Here is a 21,985-nt window from a genome sequence, read left to right as displayed (position 1 = left end):
CCGAGAGTCTGCTTCTCCCTCTGTCCCTACACTTGCTCGTCTCTCTCTCTCTCTCTCTGTCTCTGTCTCTCTCTCAAATTTAAAAAAAAACAAAATTGGGGCACCTGGGTGGCTCAGTGGGTTGAGCCTCTGCTTTCGACTCAGGTCATGATTCCGGGGTGCTGGGATCAAGCCCCGCATCGGGCTCTCTGCTCAGCGGGGAGCCTGCTTCTCCTCTCTCTGCCTGCCTCTCTGCCTACTTGTGATCTCTCTGTCCAATAAATAAATAAAAATCTTTAAAAAAAAATTATTGGAAATCCATTGACTTCACAGTAGCTTGGAGTAGGGGAAAACACTAGAAAATCTTTTCCCACTTATAAACATTCTCATGTCAATTTTGTATTTGTTTAGGGTTAATAATCTGCTTTTTCAAAATGCAAATACAGGGTACCCTGCATACAAGTATCTTGAATCTCATTACGCATCATTTAATCTGGCAATCTCTTAGAGAATAACCTCTCCCTGCTGAAGGCTGGGGATCTCCAACTGGAGAGAAGAGAAGGGCTGTAGAAAGGGAAGGACAGTATGAAAGTAGCAAGGGGCAGACAGCCCAGCAGCCAGAGCAGCGGGGGACAGGGAAAGTGTAAAGAGAGAAGGTGTAAAGTAGGGAGGCAAGAGGACGGCTAATCAGAAGCAGGCTTCACGTTTGCCTGGAAACCTGCTGGTGGCAACCATCTGGGTTCCACAGATTAATGACCTCTCTTACTGCCCCTAACACACAAATCCTGCTTTGCCAAAACTCGAGATTATTGGGGAGATTTTACCTTGTCGATCCCACAGAGCGTTAGCTCCTCTTTAGTCCCCAGGGTTTCTCTTTCTCCTTCCCTCCCCTCCTCCCTCTATTCCCACCCCTCCCTTCCTTTCTTTCCAGACAAAAAGCTTTCCATGCTTAATGTATTCACCATGATCGATTTGAAGATAAATGGACACCTGTTAAGCCATCACCACAACCTATGCCATTACTTTATCCATCACCTCCAGAAGTTTCCTCCTGCCCTCTTGTGTGTGTGTGTGTGTGTGTGTGTGTGTGTGTGTGTGCAGGTGTGATAAGAACAATTAACATCAGATCTACTCTCTTAGCAAATTTTTGCATATACAGAACAGTACTCTTAACTCTATGCCCTGTACTGTACAGTAGATCGCTAGGACTTACTCATCTCACATAACTAAATTTTGTCCCTCTGACCAACACCTCACCATTTCCTCCTCCCCCAGCCTCTGGCAACCACCAAACTATGCTTCTATGAGTCTGACTGTTTTAAATTCCTCATATAAGTGGGCACATACGCTTCTGAAATATACTGTCTTTCATGATAAGATCTAATGCTTAACAATTATTTTGTGTGTTTTTTAAAAATCCGAGGTATTTAAAGAGTAGAGAACCAGGTAAGATTTTATGAAAAAATATGTATTTGGGATTAGGTCTGTTACCACACAGGATGTACACGTATCATTTTTGAACTAGGTGTTTCACTTAAAAGCCCCGTTTCCAACTGTTTGATATTCCCATTAATAGAAATTGCTTACATTGTGACATCTGCTAAATAAAACCAATGATAGTAAATAAAATGAGCAAAATCTACTGTCTGACTATCGTCTTATAAATAATAGATCTCTCCATTAATAATAATATAAATTTCCGTTAATGAAAAAGTCATTGTGCCTCCGTTATCCAAATCCACAGTCATGAGGGATTCGACATTTATTTAAAGGCTTTAAGAATAACTTGTCAGCTCTGGTGAACAGCTTAGGCTCCTTCATATCACGCCATCACTCCAGCGGGTGTTTTGCCTGGAAGTAAAGAATATACAGAGCTGATGGGGTTGAGGTCACCAAAGTTCTTCACATCTGTCTCAGCACAAATTTTACCATAACTTCAAAGTGTTCCATATTACAGAAACTCTGTAGTGCATGTGCTATGCACATAGAAATACTTTTGCTATTGTTAAGGCGGTTTGATGTAGTCACGTTGAAATGTATTTATGTTCATGCCTGTCAGGTTCCCATAATATGTTTTATACAAATATATGGGGGACAGAGTGGTTGATTGGCTGCCTGGTTGAGAAATAGAAGGTGTGTGACAGAGGGTCCACACGCAGAGAAGCCTAATGTGTTAGAGATGGAAGGGACCTAGAGATTACAGAGACCGAGCCCAATTTTTACCAATGGGGAAAGTGAGTTAATAATATTATATACAAATGCTGTATATTTTCTAAATACTTTCTTTAGTCAAATCAACCAGCAAAGCAGAGCCTGTTAAAAATTTAATAATATTAATAGTAATAATAATAATAAAACAACTGTTGCTGTAAACATCAGGTAAGAAAAGAAATGTGTGTTCTATAAGGAAAGAATAAGAATATTTTTTTAAAGGTTTTATTTATTTATCTGACAGAGATCACAAGTAGGCAGAGAGGCAGGCAGAGAGAGAGGGGGAAGCAGGCTCCCCGCTGAGCAGAGAGCCTGATGTAGGGCTCAATCCCAGGACCCTGAGATCATGACCTGAGCCAAAGGCAGAGGCTTAACACATTGAGCCACCCAGGTGCCCCAAGAATAAGAATTTTGACATCTGGGAGATACCCAACACTTTGTAGTTTTGGGAGTGAGCAAGCTTCAGCTGTTTTTAGGAAGAGAAACAACCCTGGAACAGCCTTTGCGTTGTTTTGTGGAGGCAGGCAACAAACAAGCAAAGCTGTCTGCCGCTGGGGGGTTCCTTCTTCCCACTAGGGCTGCGGTTTTCACTCACGGCTAGAGACCCTGATCTTCTCTGTGGACCCACCCATGGCATCTGTTTCCACACCCCTCTATCCCCTGCCAGGCTGCCTTGTTCTTCCCACAGTCCAGGTAGGATGGTCATCAGGAATGACAGCTTTCACGGCTGCATCTCGAAGAGATGTGTGTGAATGAGAATTTGCAACTCAGGTTCTCAAGGCATTAACGACCCTCCTAGCAAGATGCTTTCAGAATAAAAAGATTTTTTAGAAAAAACATCTTCCAGCATATAATGTTGCCAAATAATTAACATATCCTAAAGCCAGCATATCAATGAGGGGTTTTAAGAGATCTGAAGATACTGTTTGGCACTTCAGCCCTAAATACTGAAGTAATAATCTTCCATCCCAGTACCTCTAATGAATTTCCTTTTTAGTTGCCACACTAGGACCACATAATAACTTTACAGGTAGTTTTTCTCTTTGGGGGCTCATCTATGATAAAGAATAAATCATTCAGCCTACTTCATGATGTATCACAGGAAAGAAAGTTTCCTATTTTCCAGGCTGGACACTGCCTCTAACTCGTTACGTGAATTTATGCAAATAACCTCATCTTTCTGAACCTTAAATTTCTAAAGTATAAAACGAGAGGTTAGGCTGTTATCTCTAATGCCTTCTGTAGTTTAAAGACTCTGATGCACTTTGGAGCCAATGCTGTAAACATTTTATAAAATTATCGCTGTGATTACTATTTTCATTATTTCGAGTTGAAATCTGAATCCTAGTTGTAGGGATCATACTCAAAGATTTCAATTTGGCAGTGTTCAGCTAGCCTTTAGCGGTTTATCTGGATGGGCACACATGATGGTTAAGACGTCTGAAGAAGTACACAAAGTATTCTGTGGTTGACTTTGATAAGACAAAATGCTTTCTGCAGGGTGTTACTCGGATGAACACACCAGGACACTCAGCCAGACTCATCTGAACTATCCAAACCCCTTGATTCTGCAAACTGGGTTGCAGATCTTTCGAGAACAGGCTTTCTTACAAGATTGCTGGCACTTTCTCTTCCAATCCCAGCCAGAAAAACAGTAAGAACAGCCTTTCTCATATCATTTTGGCATTTCTGGTCTTGGCCCAGGCTGGAAAATTGAAGTGTAAAAGCACTTAACTGAACATTTCAGAAGGTAAAGAAATGTTCAGTTCAAGTTTAGCTCTCAAATGGACAAGTGGTTCTTCTTTTATTCACCTCATCGGAACCCTAGGTGGCAAAGAAATACCATGATTTTCTCTCTGCCTTTAAAGGTATCTATTCTAAGTTCCATGTTAGAAGCAAATAAATCCTCTCATGTGCCTCTGTAAAGGGCTTTTGCTGATGTGTTAGAATGTTGGTTGGTATTCTCAATTCAGGTGTCTCTATATCAAGCCTTGCATGGATAAATTATTGAAGAATTTTCATTAGGAAAAAAGTGATGTTTTGAAATAAAGTATATACAATTTATCATATATATGCATATATGTGTGTGTGTGTGTGTGTGTGTATAACTTATGAACAATATATACCTGCTTTTAACTATCCCTTGTCACTCTCCTATTAGCAGAACCCTTGGTCAGATCAGTGTCAAACTGCCTCAATTCTAGTTTTTGTTTGTCTCTGTTCTCATTTTGTTCTCCGCCATGCACATGGGCAACCCTCACAAGTTCAGCTCCAGTAATGGCCCACATCATGGCAATGACTGGCTAGGAATTTCATTTTGCAAAGGTAATAGGCTAATTTTGGTCATTTCTGTCTCCAATACTAAAATTGCTCATGCCACTACCTTCAGCCCATGACCATGAGCTGATGCTGTACCTGATTATTACTTTTGCTATTTATTAATTTTTAAGTTAATATAACTCTTTTCCAGAGCAAATGTCTATTATAAAACACTTGTTTCAAAACTTCTAAGATAGAAAGTTCATGACTTTGGGACAGGCAATAATTTCTCCAATGAACACAAAAATCAATAACCATAAAAGAAAAAAGTTAATAAACTAGACTTCATCAAAATATAAAACTCTTCAGGGGCGCCTGGGTGGCTCAGTGGGTTAAAGCCGCTGCCTTCGGCTCAGGTCATGATCCCAGGGTCCTGGGATCGAGCCCCACATCGGGCTCTCTGCTCCACGGGGAGCCTGCCTCCTCCTCTCTCTCACTCTCTGCCTGCCTCTCTGCCTACTTGTGATCTCTGTCTGTCAAATAAATAAATAAAATCTTAAAAAAAAAAATATATAAAACTCTTCAGAAGACACCACTGGGAAAATGGGAAGGCAAGCCAAGGGTCAGAAAAAAACATTTACAAAGCACATATCTGACAAAATACTCTGATCCCCAATACACAAATAATTCATTCAATTCAACAATCAGACAAATAACCCAATAAAAAGTGGACAAAAAATCTGGATAGACACTTTCACAAAAGAAGACATACAAATGGCCAATAAGCATGTGAAAATGTTTTCAACATCTTTAGTCATCAGAGAAATGCAAATTAAAACCACAGTGAGGAACTACTACATTCCCACCAGAATGGCTACCATTTATAAAACCAGCAATGCCAGGTGCTGGTGAGAATGTGGAGCACCTGGAACTCTTACGCATTACTGATGGGCATGCCATGTGGTACCCCCTTGGAAAAGAGCCTGACAGCTTCTCACAAGGTTAAACATGCACCTACAACTCAACAACACTACCCTTAGGTAACTGGCCAGGAAAGATGAAAGCATATGCCCATGCATACAGTTGTACTTGAGTGTTCACAGCTGCTTTATTCATGATAGCCAAAAACTGGGAGAAAAAACTCACATGGCCTTCCATAAATAAATGGATAAACCAATCGTGGTATATTCATACAATGAAACACTACCCAGAAATTAAAAAAATAAAAAGGAATAAAGTATTGATACATAGACATCATGAAGGAATCTCAAAAACATTTTGCTGACTGAAAGAAGCCAGGACAAAAAAGATAAACAAAACACTAGATAGTGTAAAATCTCATTTATATGAAGTGCCAGAGGTGGGGGGATATCTCAGTTACAGTAATAGAAAACAAGTCAGTAGTTTCGTGGAACAGGGATGGTAGGGGTAGAAGAGTAGGGAGGAGGAGGGGGAAGGGAAGACAGGAGTGCACAGCAGGGTGGCTAACTGACAAGGGGCTTTGGGGAACTTGGGGAGTGATGGAGTTCTTTGTCTTGATTTTGTTAATGGATTATTGGTGTATATAGTTGTCAAAAGTCAACAAACTCTACACACAAAATGCATGTGTTTTTCCTATATCAATTATACTTCAATAAAGTTGATTTCAAAGATTGCTGTGAACAAACCCCAAAGCCTAACCACAAGCAAGTTTCAAAAGGTTTTATGGATCTCCCCACTTCCCGCAGGAACAGAAAGACTTCCAATATGTGTGGCACAGAACATATTTTCTTCCTATTATTTAAAAGGCCTTTACCACATGATTGTTTCCTTTTAGATATCTCTCTCAGATATGTACCGGGTAAATTTAAAACTGTGCGTGTTTTTTTCTTGCTTCAGACACAGTTACATGTGAATTACGTGTTATGAGGTATAGGTATGTAAACAACTTAACATCTTTGATCCTTAATTTCCATATCTGTAAAATGGGAATAGACCATCTCAGGATACTTGGTGGCACCAGTTCTTTTCCACTGGCCGGTCTCCCATGGAGGAGATCCGTAGGCAACAGCCATGGTGCCCAGCCCAAACAGCATGTTCCTGAAGCCCCACTTCCATGAGGAGTGGCAGCTGCACGTAGCCATGTGGTTCAACCAGCTGGCACAGAAGAGCCACAGACATGGGGTCTGGCAAACCCAGGCACGCCTCACGGCCAAGTGGACCCACCAGGCCCATTGTGAGGGGCCCCACAGTGAGGGATCACACTGAAGTGTGTGGCAAGGGCTTCAGCTTGTTAGGGTTACAGGTGGCTGGCATTCACAAGATGGCGGCACGGGCCATGGGGATCTTGGTGGATCCAAAAAGGTGGAACAAGTCCACAGAGTCCCTGCAAGCCAACATGCCATGCCTACAGTACTGCTCCAAGCTCGCCTTCTACCCCGGGAAGCCCTCAGCCCCCAAGAAGCAAGGCAACTCTGCTAAAGAATTCAAATTTGCTACTCAGCTGAGAGGAATAGTCATGCCCAGATGGAATGTCTATAAGAACAAGAAGACTAGTCATGCCCAGATGGAATGTCTATAAGAACAAGAAAGCCAGAGTCATTACAGAAGAGGAGAACTTCAAAGTGTAGCCAATCTTTGCATGGCCCATGCCAATGTCGGGCCCTATGACATCCAGGCCAAAAGGCCAAGAAAACTGCATGACAGGAAGCTGAAAAGAAAAAATAAAGTGTCACTGGAAACTTGTAATAAAAAAAAAAGTTGGGAATAATATTTAACTTATATGATCAATATCCTTCCAACGTTATGCTAAGCACAGCAAAGTTATTAATAAACTTAATAATTTCATGATTGTCTGATACTTGTACTACTGGGGAAGTTTCAAGAACCCAGACTGCTTCCTCAAGAGCTTCCTTCCAAGCTAGGATTATATTGAACCTGGCAAGGAAAACCCACCAACATTTAGTTTATAGCTATGCTGACCTCAAATTTGGAGAACAGGTCTACAGTTCTAAACATGTATCTCAATACACAGTCCCAGTCAAATCTCCTTTCACAGAATACAAATTATTTTCTTGGCAATCTCATCATTTATTGCTTCACAAACTTCTCTCCAGATTTCCTCCAAGATAGAGCCAACTAGACCATTGTTTTCCACATTTTTTTAAATTGTGATAAAAATACACATCACATAAAATTTACCATCTGTATTAGTTTTCTAGGACTGCCATAACAAATACCACAGACTGGATGGCTTAAACACCAGAAATGTATTTTTATCACAGCTGTGGAAGTTGGGAAGTCCAAGTTCAAGGTATCCAATATGATTTCTCCTGGGGCCTCTCCTGTTGGCTTGCAGATGAACACTTTCTGGTCACTTTCTTCTTCACTTGGTCTCTGTTCATGTACACACATTTCCGAAATCTTTCTGTGTCCAAATTTCCTGGTAAGGATACCAGTCAGTTTGGATTAAGGCTACTCTAAGGGTTTCGTTTTAACTTAATTACCTCTTTAAAGCCCTATCTCCAAATACAGTCATATTCTGAAGATATTGGGGAGTTAGGACTTCAACGTATTAATTGGGGGAAGGAGGACCTAATTCAGCCTGTAACACCATGAGAGCAGAGCTCAGTAGTGTTAAGTCAATTCCCACTTGTTGCACAATCCATCTCCAGAACCCTTTTCATCTTTTAAGACTAAAATTCTATGCCCATTTTATTTTATCTTTTTAAAGATTTTAATTATTTATTTGACAGAGATCACAAGTAGGCAGAGAGGCAGGCAGAGAGAGGGGGAAGCAGCCTCCCTGCTGGGCAGAGAGCCCGATGTGGGGCTCTATCCCAGGACCCTGGGATCAAGACCTGAGTTGAAGGCAGAAGCTTAACCCACTGAGCCACCCAGGTGCCCCTCTATACCCATTTTACAACAACTCCCCATCCCCCCTTCTTCTCTGTCCCTGGCATCCACCATTCCACATCCTGTCTCTATGGATTTGTCTATCCCATATACCTCATTTAAGTAGAATTATACAGAATCTGTCTTTTGAGAACTGGATTATTTCTCTTAACAAAATGTCCACCAGGTTCAGCCATGTTGTAGCCTCTGTCAGAATTTCTTCCTCTTTTTTTATTATGGCTGAATAATAATCTGTTCTATGTATATACCACTTATTATTTTCTCATTTATCAATCAGTGGACACCTGGATTGTTTTCAAACTCTTGACTGTTGCGAGCAACACTGCTATGTATATGGGTGCCCAACTATCTCTTCAAGGTCCTGCTTTCAATTCCTTTGGATATATACTCAGAAGTGGACTATCTGGATCATATGGAAATTCTGTTGGAGTTCTTTAGGAGTTTTCCATAGGGGCAACACCATTTTACATTCTCACTAATGCAGCACCAACGCATCACCAGTTTTTCCACATCCTTACTAATCATTCTTTTCTATTTGTTTGGTTTTGGTTTTTTGGTTTTTGTGGGGTTTTTTTTTTTTACAATAACTATCCTAATGGGTGCTAGATTTGCAGTCCCCTAATAATTAATGATGCTGGGCATATTTTTATGTGCTCATTGGCCATTTGTAGATTTTCTTTGGAGGAGTGCCTACACGAATTCTTTGCCCTTTCTGAATCAGGCTAAATATTCTCTTCACTACGACCAACAGTAAGAAATATACGTCCAGCCTAAGTGTGAACTTAGGCCCATGGGCGTGCACACAATCACACACCCTTGCTGCATCAGATTCACCCTAATATTTTCCATTCTGTTTTTTTTTTTTAAATGCTGGTCACCCTCTGATAAACTGTTTTTACAACTGACTGATGGATTGCAACCTAAAGCTTGAAAAACTAGCTAGGCCCTACGTTTCTCCACCCCTAGATAGGAGTTCTTCCTCTTACCGTACTGTGCTGAATATCTTCTCTCTGTCCTGCACATATATCCTTCACCCTACTGTACTCTCTAGAAGGCTGACATCTGTGAACCACGTTAGTGGACTCCTGTGACCTCTGACTTCCTGTTGGGTTTGGCCAATAGAAACAACTGCAGGAGAGCTGGAGGAAAAAGAAGATGGAGCGTGTAGGACCCTGCCCCACCCACCGCCACTCCTCACAGGCAGCCTCTCTAGGTTTAAATAAACAGTACTTACTCTCATGTCTCCAGGCCTGTGAAGATAACAAACCCCATTATTAGTAGCTCCCCAAGCCTACACTGTCCCATGGTGGGTCCCCAAACCCTGCCCACACCTTCATAAACAGTCCTTTCTCAAACTCTCTTCAAATTCTCCTGTTTGAGCCTGCCATCCTTTTCTTGCTAGGGCCCTAACTTCTTAAATATAGATGGTCATTTTACTATCCTTTCTGCTTTTCTTCATACTTACAGTTTTAAAAAATGAAAAAGTAAAAAGAGAACAGTTACGAGGAATCACCCTAAAGTAGAGATGGTCCTTGACTTACTATGGCTCAACTTACGAATTTTCAACTTTACAGTATAAAAGCAATACTCATTCAGTAGAAACTGTACTTTGAATTTTGGTATTTTCTCAGGCTAGCAATATGCAGTACAATTCCCTCCCTGATAGCAGTGAGCCACACCTTCCGTTATGTCACATGATCACGAGGGTTAGCAACCGATATACTTAAAAGTATTCTGTACCCACACAGCCATTCTGTTTTTCACTTTCAGTACGGTGTTCAATAAATTATGTGGAATATTCAGTAATTTCTTGTAAAATTATTTTTGATGACTTTACCCTACTGTAGGCTAATGGAAGTGTTCTGAGCACATTTATGATAAGCCAGATTAAGCTATGTATTTGGTAGATTAATATACAGTAGGTTAGGTGTATCAAATGTATTTTTGACACAATATTTTCAATTGATGATAGGTTTATTGGGCCATAACCTCACCGTAAGTTGAGGAAGATCTGTAACTAGAAGTGAGGCAGGTACAGTTAATGCTTCACCAAGATCTTGACTCTCTCCGTGGTCACTTGGCTTGCGTCCAGCCACAGCCACAAGATGACCGGTATTTGTTGTCTTGTCTTTGTTTTGTGTTTCTCTATAAGCCTCAGCTTACCTGTTCACTTTCCCCAAATTTACTAGTCACTTACATTATTTCTAATAACCAAACTTGATACATTTCCCCTTCCATAAAACAGAGGCCCTTCTGATCATGAGAGCCCATGCAACCAAAGAAATTAAAAGTGATTGATAAAGGGAATATGAATTATACCTCTAAAATGCCTCCTCTTTTTGCCCCTCCACTCATGGTAAAAACTTCTCTTGGTATTCTCTCTTCCATTAAAAAAAACTTTGTTCAATTCCATACAAAACTAGTGTTACCGGTTTCTATACATGTTCTCCCTGACTTGGATCCAGACAGGAGGAAAAAAAAAAAAAAAGTAAGGAATTAAATATGTCATTTTCAGGAACAGTTTTTTCTTACAGGTTTAGAGTAGATCCATAGTAGAAATGATCTTGCGTCTACCACCTTCCAACCAATAGCTTTTAAAACTCACCAAGAGGACCGATGTCAGCAGGAGGAGTAGCAGCAGCAAGCACAGGAAGACAAATGGAAACAGAAATGGAGACTGATAGAATGACAGAGCTCACACACTGGTCTCGAGAAAAGCCAGAGAGAACAAGAAGAGGAATCTGACTTATTTTAGAGAGGTTTTTCCTGGTCCCTCCTAACCAACTCCTTTCCCCTTACTCAGCCCAGGGTCATTATAGCACACTCAGATTTTAAAAAGTGCATTATCTTTCCTCTTTCCGTTTCTCTTGTCTATTAAGACCGTTGGAGGAGTGGAAACCCTTGATGGCACTAGTGACACAGCAATAACCTCAGGCAGACTTTGATTTTCCTAGGGAAAGGGATTTATAATTGTCTCCTTATTGGTTTTTGTTGTTTACAGGAGAGAAATCCAACCAGCTATAAATCTCCTTAGTTCAACATGACATCCCAGTTAAATATAAGTACTTCCTTAAAATACATTGCCATGATAGGACATGTAAAACACAGACATCAACTCTCCTTTTTTTCCTAAAATCTTGGTTCTTAAAAAGCAAAGATTTTCTATATGGAAATCGAGTTGCCTGTTGAGCACTTATTACCAGCCAGACATGGTTTTAGAGCCTTGGTGACCAAAATAAAATTCTGACCTCAAGAAATTTGTAACCAGTCAGGGGAGAGAGGTGAAGAGAGAAGCAGGGACCAAAGCGTGTGTGACAGCGGTCCCCACAAGGGTATGCGGGTACTGTGGAAACACAAAGTGTATCTTTGTGAAGCCCAGGCAAGCATTCTTAGACATTTTCTGATCAGGTGAGAAGTAATAGACCACTAACATTTACTGGGAATTTACTTGAACCCACGTATGGTTTTGGCTCCCACTCATTTAATCTTCATAAAAACCCTGAAAAGGAGATACAGTCACCGACATCACTGTTGTCATCATCGTCATCACCATCAAGGTCCAGGAGAGCAAATGACTGGGAAACAGGGAGCCAGGATTCCAATCCAGGCAGTCTCCTTTCAGAGCCGCGTTCTTAACTAACCACACAAAAGAGCTTTCCCGAAGAAAAGAAAAGGGAGCAACATGAGCAAAACCCAGAGGGGGTAAGAAAGCATGTTCCATTTGAGGAGTTGAAATTAGAAATTCCACAAGGCTCAGCAAAGAGCCCAAACGTAGTAAGAGGAAGAGAGAGGGGGGACTGGAGATACAGTCAGGGGTCAGATCACAAAGGGCCATTAAGGAAACTGGACTTAACCTGAAGGCATTGGGGAGCCATTAAAGAGTTTCAACAGAGAAATGATAAGGCCAGACTCACATTTCAGAAAATCACTCTACGGGGGTTTGAAAAATGGATTGGAGGGAATCAAGACCTGAGGCAGGAAGATCCATTAGGACATTTTGCACGAGTCCGTAAGAAAGCTGACAGCACCTAAATAAGGAGTGATGGTGATGGGGGCAGGTGGAATGGTGTGATGGGAGACAGAGAGAACGGAGAGAAACTGGAAGTTAATTGGCTGCAGGCACGGAGAGGGAAGGCGGAATTGGGATGACTCTGCTCTGTCCCTCGGCCACAGGATGAGTGCTAGTGTCATCTGAAGACAGGGAACACAGACCCAGCAAGGGGAGGGCCCGGGGCTCCTGAGTTCCGCGAGTGGCACACCCACTCTACATGACCCTGGGCGCACTGGGCAGGATGGTCCAGGAGACGGTCACATCCAGTCATCAGGAGCAAGGGCTGCACTATGGACACTGATGTGCGAATTCCCAGTCCGCATATGGAAACCCAAGTTGTGGGTGAACACACCCAAGAGCCAGAGGAACTGACAAGGGAGGAGGACCTAAAGCCGAAAACAGCTAGCACCACCTTCTCAGGGCCACTGAGAGACAGGGAACTCAGAAATGATGCTGAGAAGCCACTGCCAGAAAGGCAGCTGGAAAAGTCACAGAATATGTAGTCACAGAAGCCGAGGGAAGAGAACGCAGAAGAAAGATCTGTGAGACTGTTTTGCAGGAACCATCACAACAGGCTATAATTTCCTTCTGTTCCAGGAAAAAAAAAAAAAAGCCTCATGCTCAGAATTCACAGGACTCCACAGACTTAAAATGTTTTATTACTATGTGAATGACATTTGTGGGGCGACTCAAGAGAATGTTCGACTTTAGGAGCTACTTCTGTTTCCTCAGAGTGGGATCCCTGCAGCCATTGTGGCCACGGATACTCTCGTTCAGTAAACCTAAAAAATTCATCAGTTTTTCTAGACTTTCTCTTTTCATGGTCCCATTTAATTTCAGTAACAGGAGAGAAAGGATCTATCGTGTACTTCAAATAGATTGATCATAAGGTTGTCTATATGAGACTAAAGAAAAGCTATCAATGACATTTTATATAGATTTTAGACTTTTCCATTCTCCTGTCAATGTTATTTTACCTGTTTCAGTCCCAAAGGAAGACTGATTAGGTTTAGTTATATAAATTGAATCTTTGATGCCTTCAAATCTTTTCTGAAAGAGAGGTACTGTAGTAGCTGGATAGGAAACAATCTGGTTGACAATTCTGCCATGAAGTTACTGAACATTAAGACATTTTGTTGAGGTGTACTCTGTACTAAAAATAGAAGTATCAAACTACATCAATTATACACACCCATTCTCAACTGCCATTGCATAACCCTGAAGGCTGTTTCCTGGAGAAGAAAGAGAGGTGATAAATACCTCATCTTTGAGTTACTAAAAATATCTTTCCCTATTTGAAAAGAGAGTCAGTGCTTGTATTTTGTAAATCAGAGAGTGTAAGAATCATCTTACTCAGGTAAAGTTTGTTAAGAGAATTCAGTACCGACATTAATTTGTCAAAATATGCTGAAGACTTGGAAACAGGTTGTGAGAAGAGGGTTTTCAGCAGTGCTGATGATTTGCTGGGCGTTCCAAGCAGTCCTGAGGGAGCCAGGAAGGGTTTTGGGAGGACAGAGGAAAGAGCGGGAAGGTTGCAAGACATCGCTGCCTCACTTGTCCTTTCTCTTCTGTTTACATCCTCGTTCATTTGTCCCCATCAAAGGTATGTATTTTGGGTGACATAACTGCCAGTCTTTTTAATAATATGTCATTTGTCGTGATGAACAGGAGATTTAATTCCAAACAGCCAATGAGGAACTGTTGGGGCGATCCAGACACTCTGTAACCCCAAGAAATGACAGGATGCCTACGGAAGGGCCAGAGTGCACGCAAGAGAGGAGACACTCTGTGGGAAGATGGAATATTATTTGGTCATGTTGGAAGGAACAAGTGGTCTGCTGTACATTTCAATCCCTCCTAGCGAAGTGCTTAAATTTGTGAGGCTTTCTGTAATAAAACCACGACACATTTTTTTCCCTTAGTCCTCCACTTCCTAATCTTCCTGCGTTCTGACTTGGCTCTTTCAAATTTAGGCCTCCGTCTTGCCCTAATCTTCCTGTGACAGCAGCTTGTAAATTTCAAGCTCTTTCCATTCGCATTTGCCACCCACCCTGCCATCAACACCTCACTCACTGATCCTTGGGTTTCCAGATCTGACCTGGCATAACCTTGAGCAGACTTCCTGATTGACAGCAGTTGCATTTATAGTATTGTTTCTCAGAGACAGGAAAAGACCAGAAGATTTGCAGTGGCAACTGCCAAGGAATTTTATGTAAAGAATTGTGGGTTATAGGAGCTTTTCTGACTTGAACAGAAACCAAAATTCAGGTCACTCCTAAGACACATAAGCCACACAGCATTCTGTGACCTTTCTGAGTTTTTTTCAATTTTATTTATTTATTTATGTATTTGGTTTTGTGTTGTCATTTCCCTGACTCTTCCAATCTGACTAGTATTTTCTGGGGTGGTGGGTGGTTAAGAAGGAGGTTGTGGAGGTATCATCAGTCTGAATTCCCCTCCCCACGTCTCCCCTGTTATTTCCTCTTCTGCCCCTTTCCCCTTATCTTTCCAAATCCTTCTTTGTCCTAGTTTTCCTTTATCATTTCTCACCACTAACCAAGACTGCAAGGCAGGGGACTAGGGGGAAACAGGAAGATGTGACTGGGTGGGCACTGGATTCCAGTCCCCACATACATAAACACACACACACACACCTTCACCAACAAAGCTTCAATCAGTTTCATGTGGGACGGGGGAGGTGGGGGCCGGTGGGCGTGGCAGAAGGTACCACTTTCTGGCATTTCAACCAGAACAAAAGTCACTGAAATACAGCCTTTTCAAACTCAGTGTGTTATCATTGACATTACTGGCCATATCAGTAATGTTGAAACATGACTCAACATCACAACTGATCCCAAGTGTTTTCAAATACCCTGATGACAGAATACTGCTGGCCCTTCTGCTAATGCAAAGACCAGAGCCTACATCAGGCATATACAAATATTTTAGGTTGTTCTCTTTGTAAATAAACATTTGACCAGCAGCTCTAATTCTGAGGGCATATGTCTGAACCTCTAATGCTGACATAAATTTTTAGACTGCTGTTTGACGAGACCCACGGACTTCCAGAGTTTCTTCTTCTTCTTTTTGTCCTTTTGGGTGCAAGGGATCTTTTAGAATCTACAAAAGATGGCCTTCTCTGTGTAAAATCAGGAATACCCGCTGTCTTTCATCCTTAGACTGAAAGAATGGCTCGTGCTCAGTGATTAATGAACTCTGAATTAGGAATAGGTCCTCCAAGGGGTGCTATTTTGTATTAACAAGGCAAAACATGAAAGTGGAAGGTAGAACTATGCTCTCTCAGCACTGAAATGTATGTCGCCTTTGTCCCTATTATCAAGAAAAAGAAAATTATTTAATTTATGTATATGTTTTCAGATTTTCCACTTAAACTTCAAAATGCTGTCCTTCAGGTAATTATTGCTTCACTGACCAAGTAAAAAAGAGAAAGAAAACAGATGCATATCAGGCAAGAGGACAGATATCATGGGGGCATGCAAAATTGAGAATTCTTTTTTAAGGCATTTTTCACAATACTTTCCTGGGTGAAATCACTCGTGCTACTCCTGGACAACAGTTCCTTCACTGGGATAAATAAGGATAATTAGGATTCCGAAGCTGGATATCCTGTTTACTCTGAACATTTCACACCTGCATTTCTCAATTTTACCTCTCATCACAAAACCACCACAGCACGACATTCTATTACTCTATTTCTGGAATAGGGAACAACTACTCCATTTCCAATAAGATCATCCGTGTTCTAACAGAAGTCCTTTTGGAGAGGGGTACAATCAGCTCAATCGATTTCAAATTTCTCTCCCATTTTCTTTCTTCCTTCTCAGCATCAGGTTGAGGTCCTCCATTTTGTCCCTTTCATTGGCAAAACATGAGTGTAGCCTGGACCGAGGGGACTGCAGTTGCCAGGGTGACCCAAAGGACCGGTTACCACACACATGATCCGGCAAACAGAAGTTCCTCAGCCAGACCCAATGTCAGAAAAGAAGATTCGCAAACTCGCCCAGGGCAATGCTGGTGTAAAGTTTCAGATAAATGTTCAGAATTAACCACCTCCTGTTACTCCTGAAGTACAAAAATAACTCCCTGAAAATAATTTTCAATTTTTTATAATCTTTCTCAGTAATCTTTCTCTTCTTCTTAAAGAAGAAAAAAAGTACTCATAGTAATAAAGGAAAGAACATTCTTTGCTTTGAGGGGCCTTCAGAACAGATTTGATTCATATATGCAGGAAACTATGTAGATGCTTAACTGCAAGAGGGTTTAGAAGCCACCATTTTCATTCCTGAAGGATCAGAATCAGCCACAAGGTAGCCTGAAGCTCGAGTTGCCACTTCACATCAGTGGGTCCAACACTGACTTGCAGAATCTTCTATTAATATGTTGACTCTCTGTACAACTTTAAGACTCCACAGCTACCATACTTTTAAGCCTTCATTAGGACAATCACTGCCTGGGAACACAAGAGAGAAAAGAGTGGAGATGTCCATCATGCAGTGAGCAATCCAGTTCTCATGTTCCCTCGAAGAATTACATTTTGCTTTTTGCTTTTTCTGGAATTTTGTGCAGGTTTGTTCTACTTCCATAAAGCAAAGGTTTAAAAAAAAAAAAGCGTATTTGCCAACTAGGATATACTAGATTTTCTTCACTTTTTACATTTGACAAGTAGCATTTCAACTTAAACTGAATGGTTCTTTCAATATCATTTAGATTAATTTCAGTGATAATTGGGTAAGGATTGCTTCAGTTCAAGAAAAACTTGGAACAGTCTAATCATACCACTGCCTGTTTTTAAATTCAACAAAGTTTACTTAACATGTCAAGATTTTAAAAAAAAAAATAGTATGTTCAATTGCTGTCTGGAGTGGTAAGCATTTTATATTAAATATAAATTGATTATCAAACATCTTTTTTCTAGGTATTGAGAGTCATTATTTCCTTTTGATAGCTGTGCCTAAGATTAAATTTTAAAAATACTTCAATTTACCAAGTACTCAGGTGTAATAATTTTCTTAGTAAATACATTTATTTCAAGGTCAGCTTGATAAATATAACAACCATAAAAATTTATGGAGATAGTTGAGGATGTTTGGAGAAAGATTACTGCCCGGAACTCCCCAATCATAGTATCTGAATCCAAAAATAGTTTATTCCAAGACCTAGAGCCACTTCGAGAAGTCCAGGGTTCTTGGTATTATAGCAAGGATTTTCCTATTGACATTCTGTCACACTATGTTTGGAAAAAAATAAAACAGGGGAAAAAATAGCATTAAAAAGTAGAATGAAAACCATTTGACAGATGTTTCTAGTTTCAATTTGGACAGTTGGCACTAGAGATAAATATTCATACTCTATCTCATCTTGTTTGACAAATCCTAAGATATGTTGCTTTAAACACCAAATTCTGGTACTTAGGAATTTTCAGAAGTATGACTAGATCTTTTTGTTCACATCAGACCAGAAACATATTTGTTCATTTTGTCTGCATCATAGGTAAAGTATTAATCCATATCAGATTTATTACCACGTTTATCCCCATTTAGTATCAGTCCTGTTGTTGTCTTTCTCTGTACTATCTCTGCCCCACAGACTGTACCTTCTAGATACACCAAAGAATAGGGCTTAATAAAAACTACTACCACTACCCCTCCAGGTGACTGTTTAGTGTGGAAATGTGTTTAATGTAAAGTGTTTAGTGTGGAAATATTTCCCTAAAATGCCAGATCCTGAAACTATCCACACCAATGGGATGAATTACTTCGAGTAGAAGTGCCTGTCAAATGATCTCTTCCAGAATTACTCCAAGATTTCAATGTTACACTTAACTTTTAACAAATACCTGTATTTCTTTTTTTTTTTTAATATTTTATTTATTTATTTGAGAGACAAAGCACGAGTAGGGGGAGGGGCAGAGAGGGAGAAGCAGGTTCCCAGCTGAGCAAGGAGCCCGATGTGGGACTCGATCCCAGGACCCTGGGATCATGACCTGAGTGGAAGGCAGACACTTAAACCAACTCAGCCACCCAGGCGACCCTAAATATCTGTATTTTGGTAAAGTGAAATAATCTTCAAGAGATGCTAGGTACATTTGTTTATGTTTCTCATCCAAGGTGATCACATTTTAGTGTTGCTTCTGACTATATCTGAGGTACTTAAATCCATAGCTAGACAGTGACCCGTTCAAGAGCCTCTTTTCAATGCCACCTAACACATTGCATATTCATTAGGGCTACACAGTATAAAGGAAGAATTACACAGTAACACACTGCCAGGGTTTAGCTATTTTCAGTATCAATGACAATTCTATCTCAAAGGGTTTCTTAGGAGGAAGCACTAATAAATGAAAAATTAGGCCCTTGGAGAACATAAAAATGGTATGGACTTTTTTTTGGTATGTACATATTTATTTAAAAATATATCATTATTTTGCATACATCTCGGTTATCTGGCCTCAATAATTCATTTTCAAAAATAATCATTTGTGATTCTGTAAGAATAATGGCCATTTCCTTAATAATCCATTATTCAGACCTATTGATTTGGCCTTCTTAAAGTTTTTAAAAATTATTTCCTTTTTCACCCATGGGGAATGGCTATTCTTGTAAGGTCTCCTGTACTTCCTAGGTGACTAAATTCTGGTTCTTTACTTTTCTTGTTAGAGACACAATTTTTTTAAGGGAGTTATTCCATTCATTGTATATTCTCCATCTTTAAGTAGATCAATTTCTCTCTACAGCATCTTTTTTAAATTGATACACTGACCTTGTATGGATCTATCTCTTCTCTCTATACCTTTTTCTGGAAGCCACTCTAATTTTTCCATGCTTTATCTGTCAGTCATATATCTATTTTTTTTTTTAATCTTATCCTTTGCAATTCTAGTATACTTTTCCCTTGGACATAGTTATATAAGATTTCTTTCATGAGAACATACTGAATGCTTTGTTTTTGTAGTATGAAAAAGGAGGTCCATAGAAGGGCTTCAGGAGGTCTAGAAGCCCTATGAAACTTTACACAAAACCTGTATATGTTCATTTGTCAGCAGGGGGGAATCCATTTCAAAAATTCTCCAAGGGTTTAGGGAGACAAAAGAGCAATAAACTTCTAATGTAGACAGTACCCAGGTACACCATGTACATAAGCCACCACAGTTCCACCAGCCTTGGCTGTTCTCTCTCCAAGCAGTGGCAACATTTCCCTCAACTAAAAACTAAGGGCAAACTGACCCAGAAAGACACCTTCTCTCATACAAATGTTGAGGTATAACCAGTTACTAGTTCCAAGGTATATCTAATTGACCCAACTCCTCAGGAATGTGAGCTTTTTATGAACAATAACCAGCCCCACTTTTGCAGCCAGGGCCAAGGGAGAGAGTTTTTGGAATTCTAAATTAGAACTCAAGTGAGTTTTCTTATTCTAAAAATTCCATAGAAAAAGTTATATGGAGTCATTTTTATGCTGCGAGTGGCTTAAGAATCTACCCTTAGCTATTTCCAAGGAAAACACACTATCAGTTCCAACCTGCTTTCCACTTAGGTCCTGCCTATGTAGGTCATTCTAAGAAAAGGCAAGGAAACATTTTATTTTGTTGCTTTTAGCTTTTCCTCTCAAAGATCATCATTTGGTTACTCTGGCTATATAACTCTAAGCCAAACCTTTCTTCTGTTTTCCAGAGTCATATTGAACTCTACAGTTTTTCTCTGTCTAGATATTCACAAGTTTCTCTCTTCCTACCTCTGCATCCCTGCCTAACCCCAGGCCACAGTGATAAGCCCTCTCTCGCTTCTATTTCTTTCTATCCCTTGCATTGTGTCTGGTCCATACTGGAGTTCTAGAGATATTTGCTAATGCAAAAATAAATGTAACTGATTTTAAAAACCAGTCTTTTATTTAGTCATTCTTTATTGAGTATTCTTTTAAAATATGTAAACTGAATTGTTGACAGAGTAAGACACACAAATATAGTTTTAGGGCACCTATTTGGTTTCTTGTTCTGTTAATGTGTTTAAACATTTCTTAACACAATTTTTCCTAAATCCTCATGTAACAAGCAGAAAATATGAACGTGATTACAAATTTCTTAGGTTGGGTCTACTTGATGTACCAGTATGTTAAAAATGGAGCATTTCTATTTTAGTTTCTGGTATAGATCAGAGAACATTGATCACAGATAGCCCCAATTTCCCGTTTCCTGAATGAAGTGTTGAATTACTTATGCAAGTAATTACTTATGAATTACTGCTTACTTATGCAAGTAAGCAGGATGCATTTTGACATGCAAAAGGAGAGGTCATTGGCTAAAGCCAATTTTGTGACCCTTAGTCCACCCACTGAAGATAGAAAAAGTTTGAGATTTGAGAGACCATTAAAGAAAATATCTTCAGAGAAAGGTGTTGGATGCTCTGGCATTTTCTTCCCACTACCTTAGTAGGGGAAAGAAAGAAGCTGCTTTCCTCTCACCTCAAGTCAGGTAGGAGGAGATTGCCATTCTCCTCTAGCGACCCAATAAACTGATCATGGAATCACTCAGGGAAAAAGAAAAAAAAAAAGCCTACAAGGGAGAAATTGGCTGAAGTGACTGATGGCAGCCAAGAAAGCAAGCTTTATTGAAAGGAAATTGGGATAACATAGGAGTAAAGGCAAGAATGTATATGCACTTTGCACAAATCAGATGTTGGTCATGATGAGAGAACAGGCTAAACCACATTAAGTATTGCCAAAAGGACTGCTTGAAAAGGTGATATGACTCTCCCAGGGATGAAGATGACGGACTTATATGACCTGAGGCAAAGGGAAAAATTAAAAATAGCCAGCTGGAAGACAGAAGACTCAATGCCTATGTCACAGGAAGTTTACTCAGGTGTGGCCAATGGGATGAATTTCAAAGAGACCCATAAAAGTGCCCCTTTGAGAAAAAAAAAAAATCAGCTTTAAACAACCACTAAGACCAGAGAACCCCATTATCAGACCAAGGGATTTCCTGAATATTCCTCTCTTCCATCCCCCTCATAACCATGGAGGAGCAAGACAGCCAAATGGGGTGGGTACAGACCGAGGAAACAGAAGATAAAAGAGTTGTTCTCTACACCTGCCTGCCACAGCAGACCCTCAACCAGAATAGGTCCAAGGTGGTGAAGGGGAGAAGTCTTAATTTGCTATAAAGTACAAAGTTTGCTATTATATGGAACTTTAAAAGAATTGTTTTTATTAATAATGGGGCTAAAAAGCTTTTGATTTTCTGGGAGGAAATGGGCAATTTATGGACATGACCCATATTTCATTCAAGGGAAAGGGAAAATCTACTCAGAACAAGTTTGCATGAGCAAAGGGACTGGGGAGCACTTTTCAGTTTCACCATGCTTCCTATGAACTCCTGTTATTTCCACAAATAATTGCCTCATAATCCAAAAGTATTCTCTGAAGTCCAAAATGGAAATGTCAGTAATTTGGTAATGTCAGGATGCTTGAAATGTTTCCTCTGCAAAATGGTGCTTCATTCACATGACCCAAGGGTTGCTTCTAAATTCTCCATCTGGCAGTTAAGGAGACAACTGATGATAAGGTCTCCATATT

The 21,985-nt window shown here is 40.2% G+C and overlaps 1 long non-coding RNA gene and 1 pseudogene across 1 annotated transcript in view; one reads left to right on the top strand and one right to left on the bottom strand.

Annotated features, from left to right (window-relative positions):
* The first annotated feature begins 6,501 nt into the window (after nt 1–6,501).
* LOC116587192 lies at nt 6,502–11,918 on the top strand (annotated as a pseudogene).
* A 3,342-nt stretch (nt 11,919–15,260) lies between these two features.
* Nucleotides 15,261–21,985, bottom strand: part of LOC116586146 — a 28,025-nt gene continuing 21,300 nt past the window's right edge. Inside the window, exon 3 of the long non-coding RNA XR_004283911.1 lies at nt 15,261–16,865. This is a non-coding gene — a long non-coding RNA (uncharacterized LOC116586146). The remainder of the gene's footprint in view (nt 16,866–21,985) is intronic.

This window comes from Mustela erminea, chromosome 3 (assembly GCF_009829155.1).
Source record: "Mustela erminea isolate mMusErm1 chromosome 3, mMusErm1.Pri, whole genome shotgun sequence".
NCBI classification, from domain to species: Eukaryota; Metazoa; Chordata; class Mammalia; order Carnivora; family Mustelidae; genus Mustela; species Mustela erminea.
Note: the sequence above shows the minus strand (reverse complement) of the source record. Positions and strands in the feature narration are given on the sequence as shown.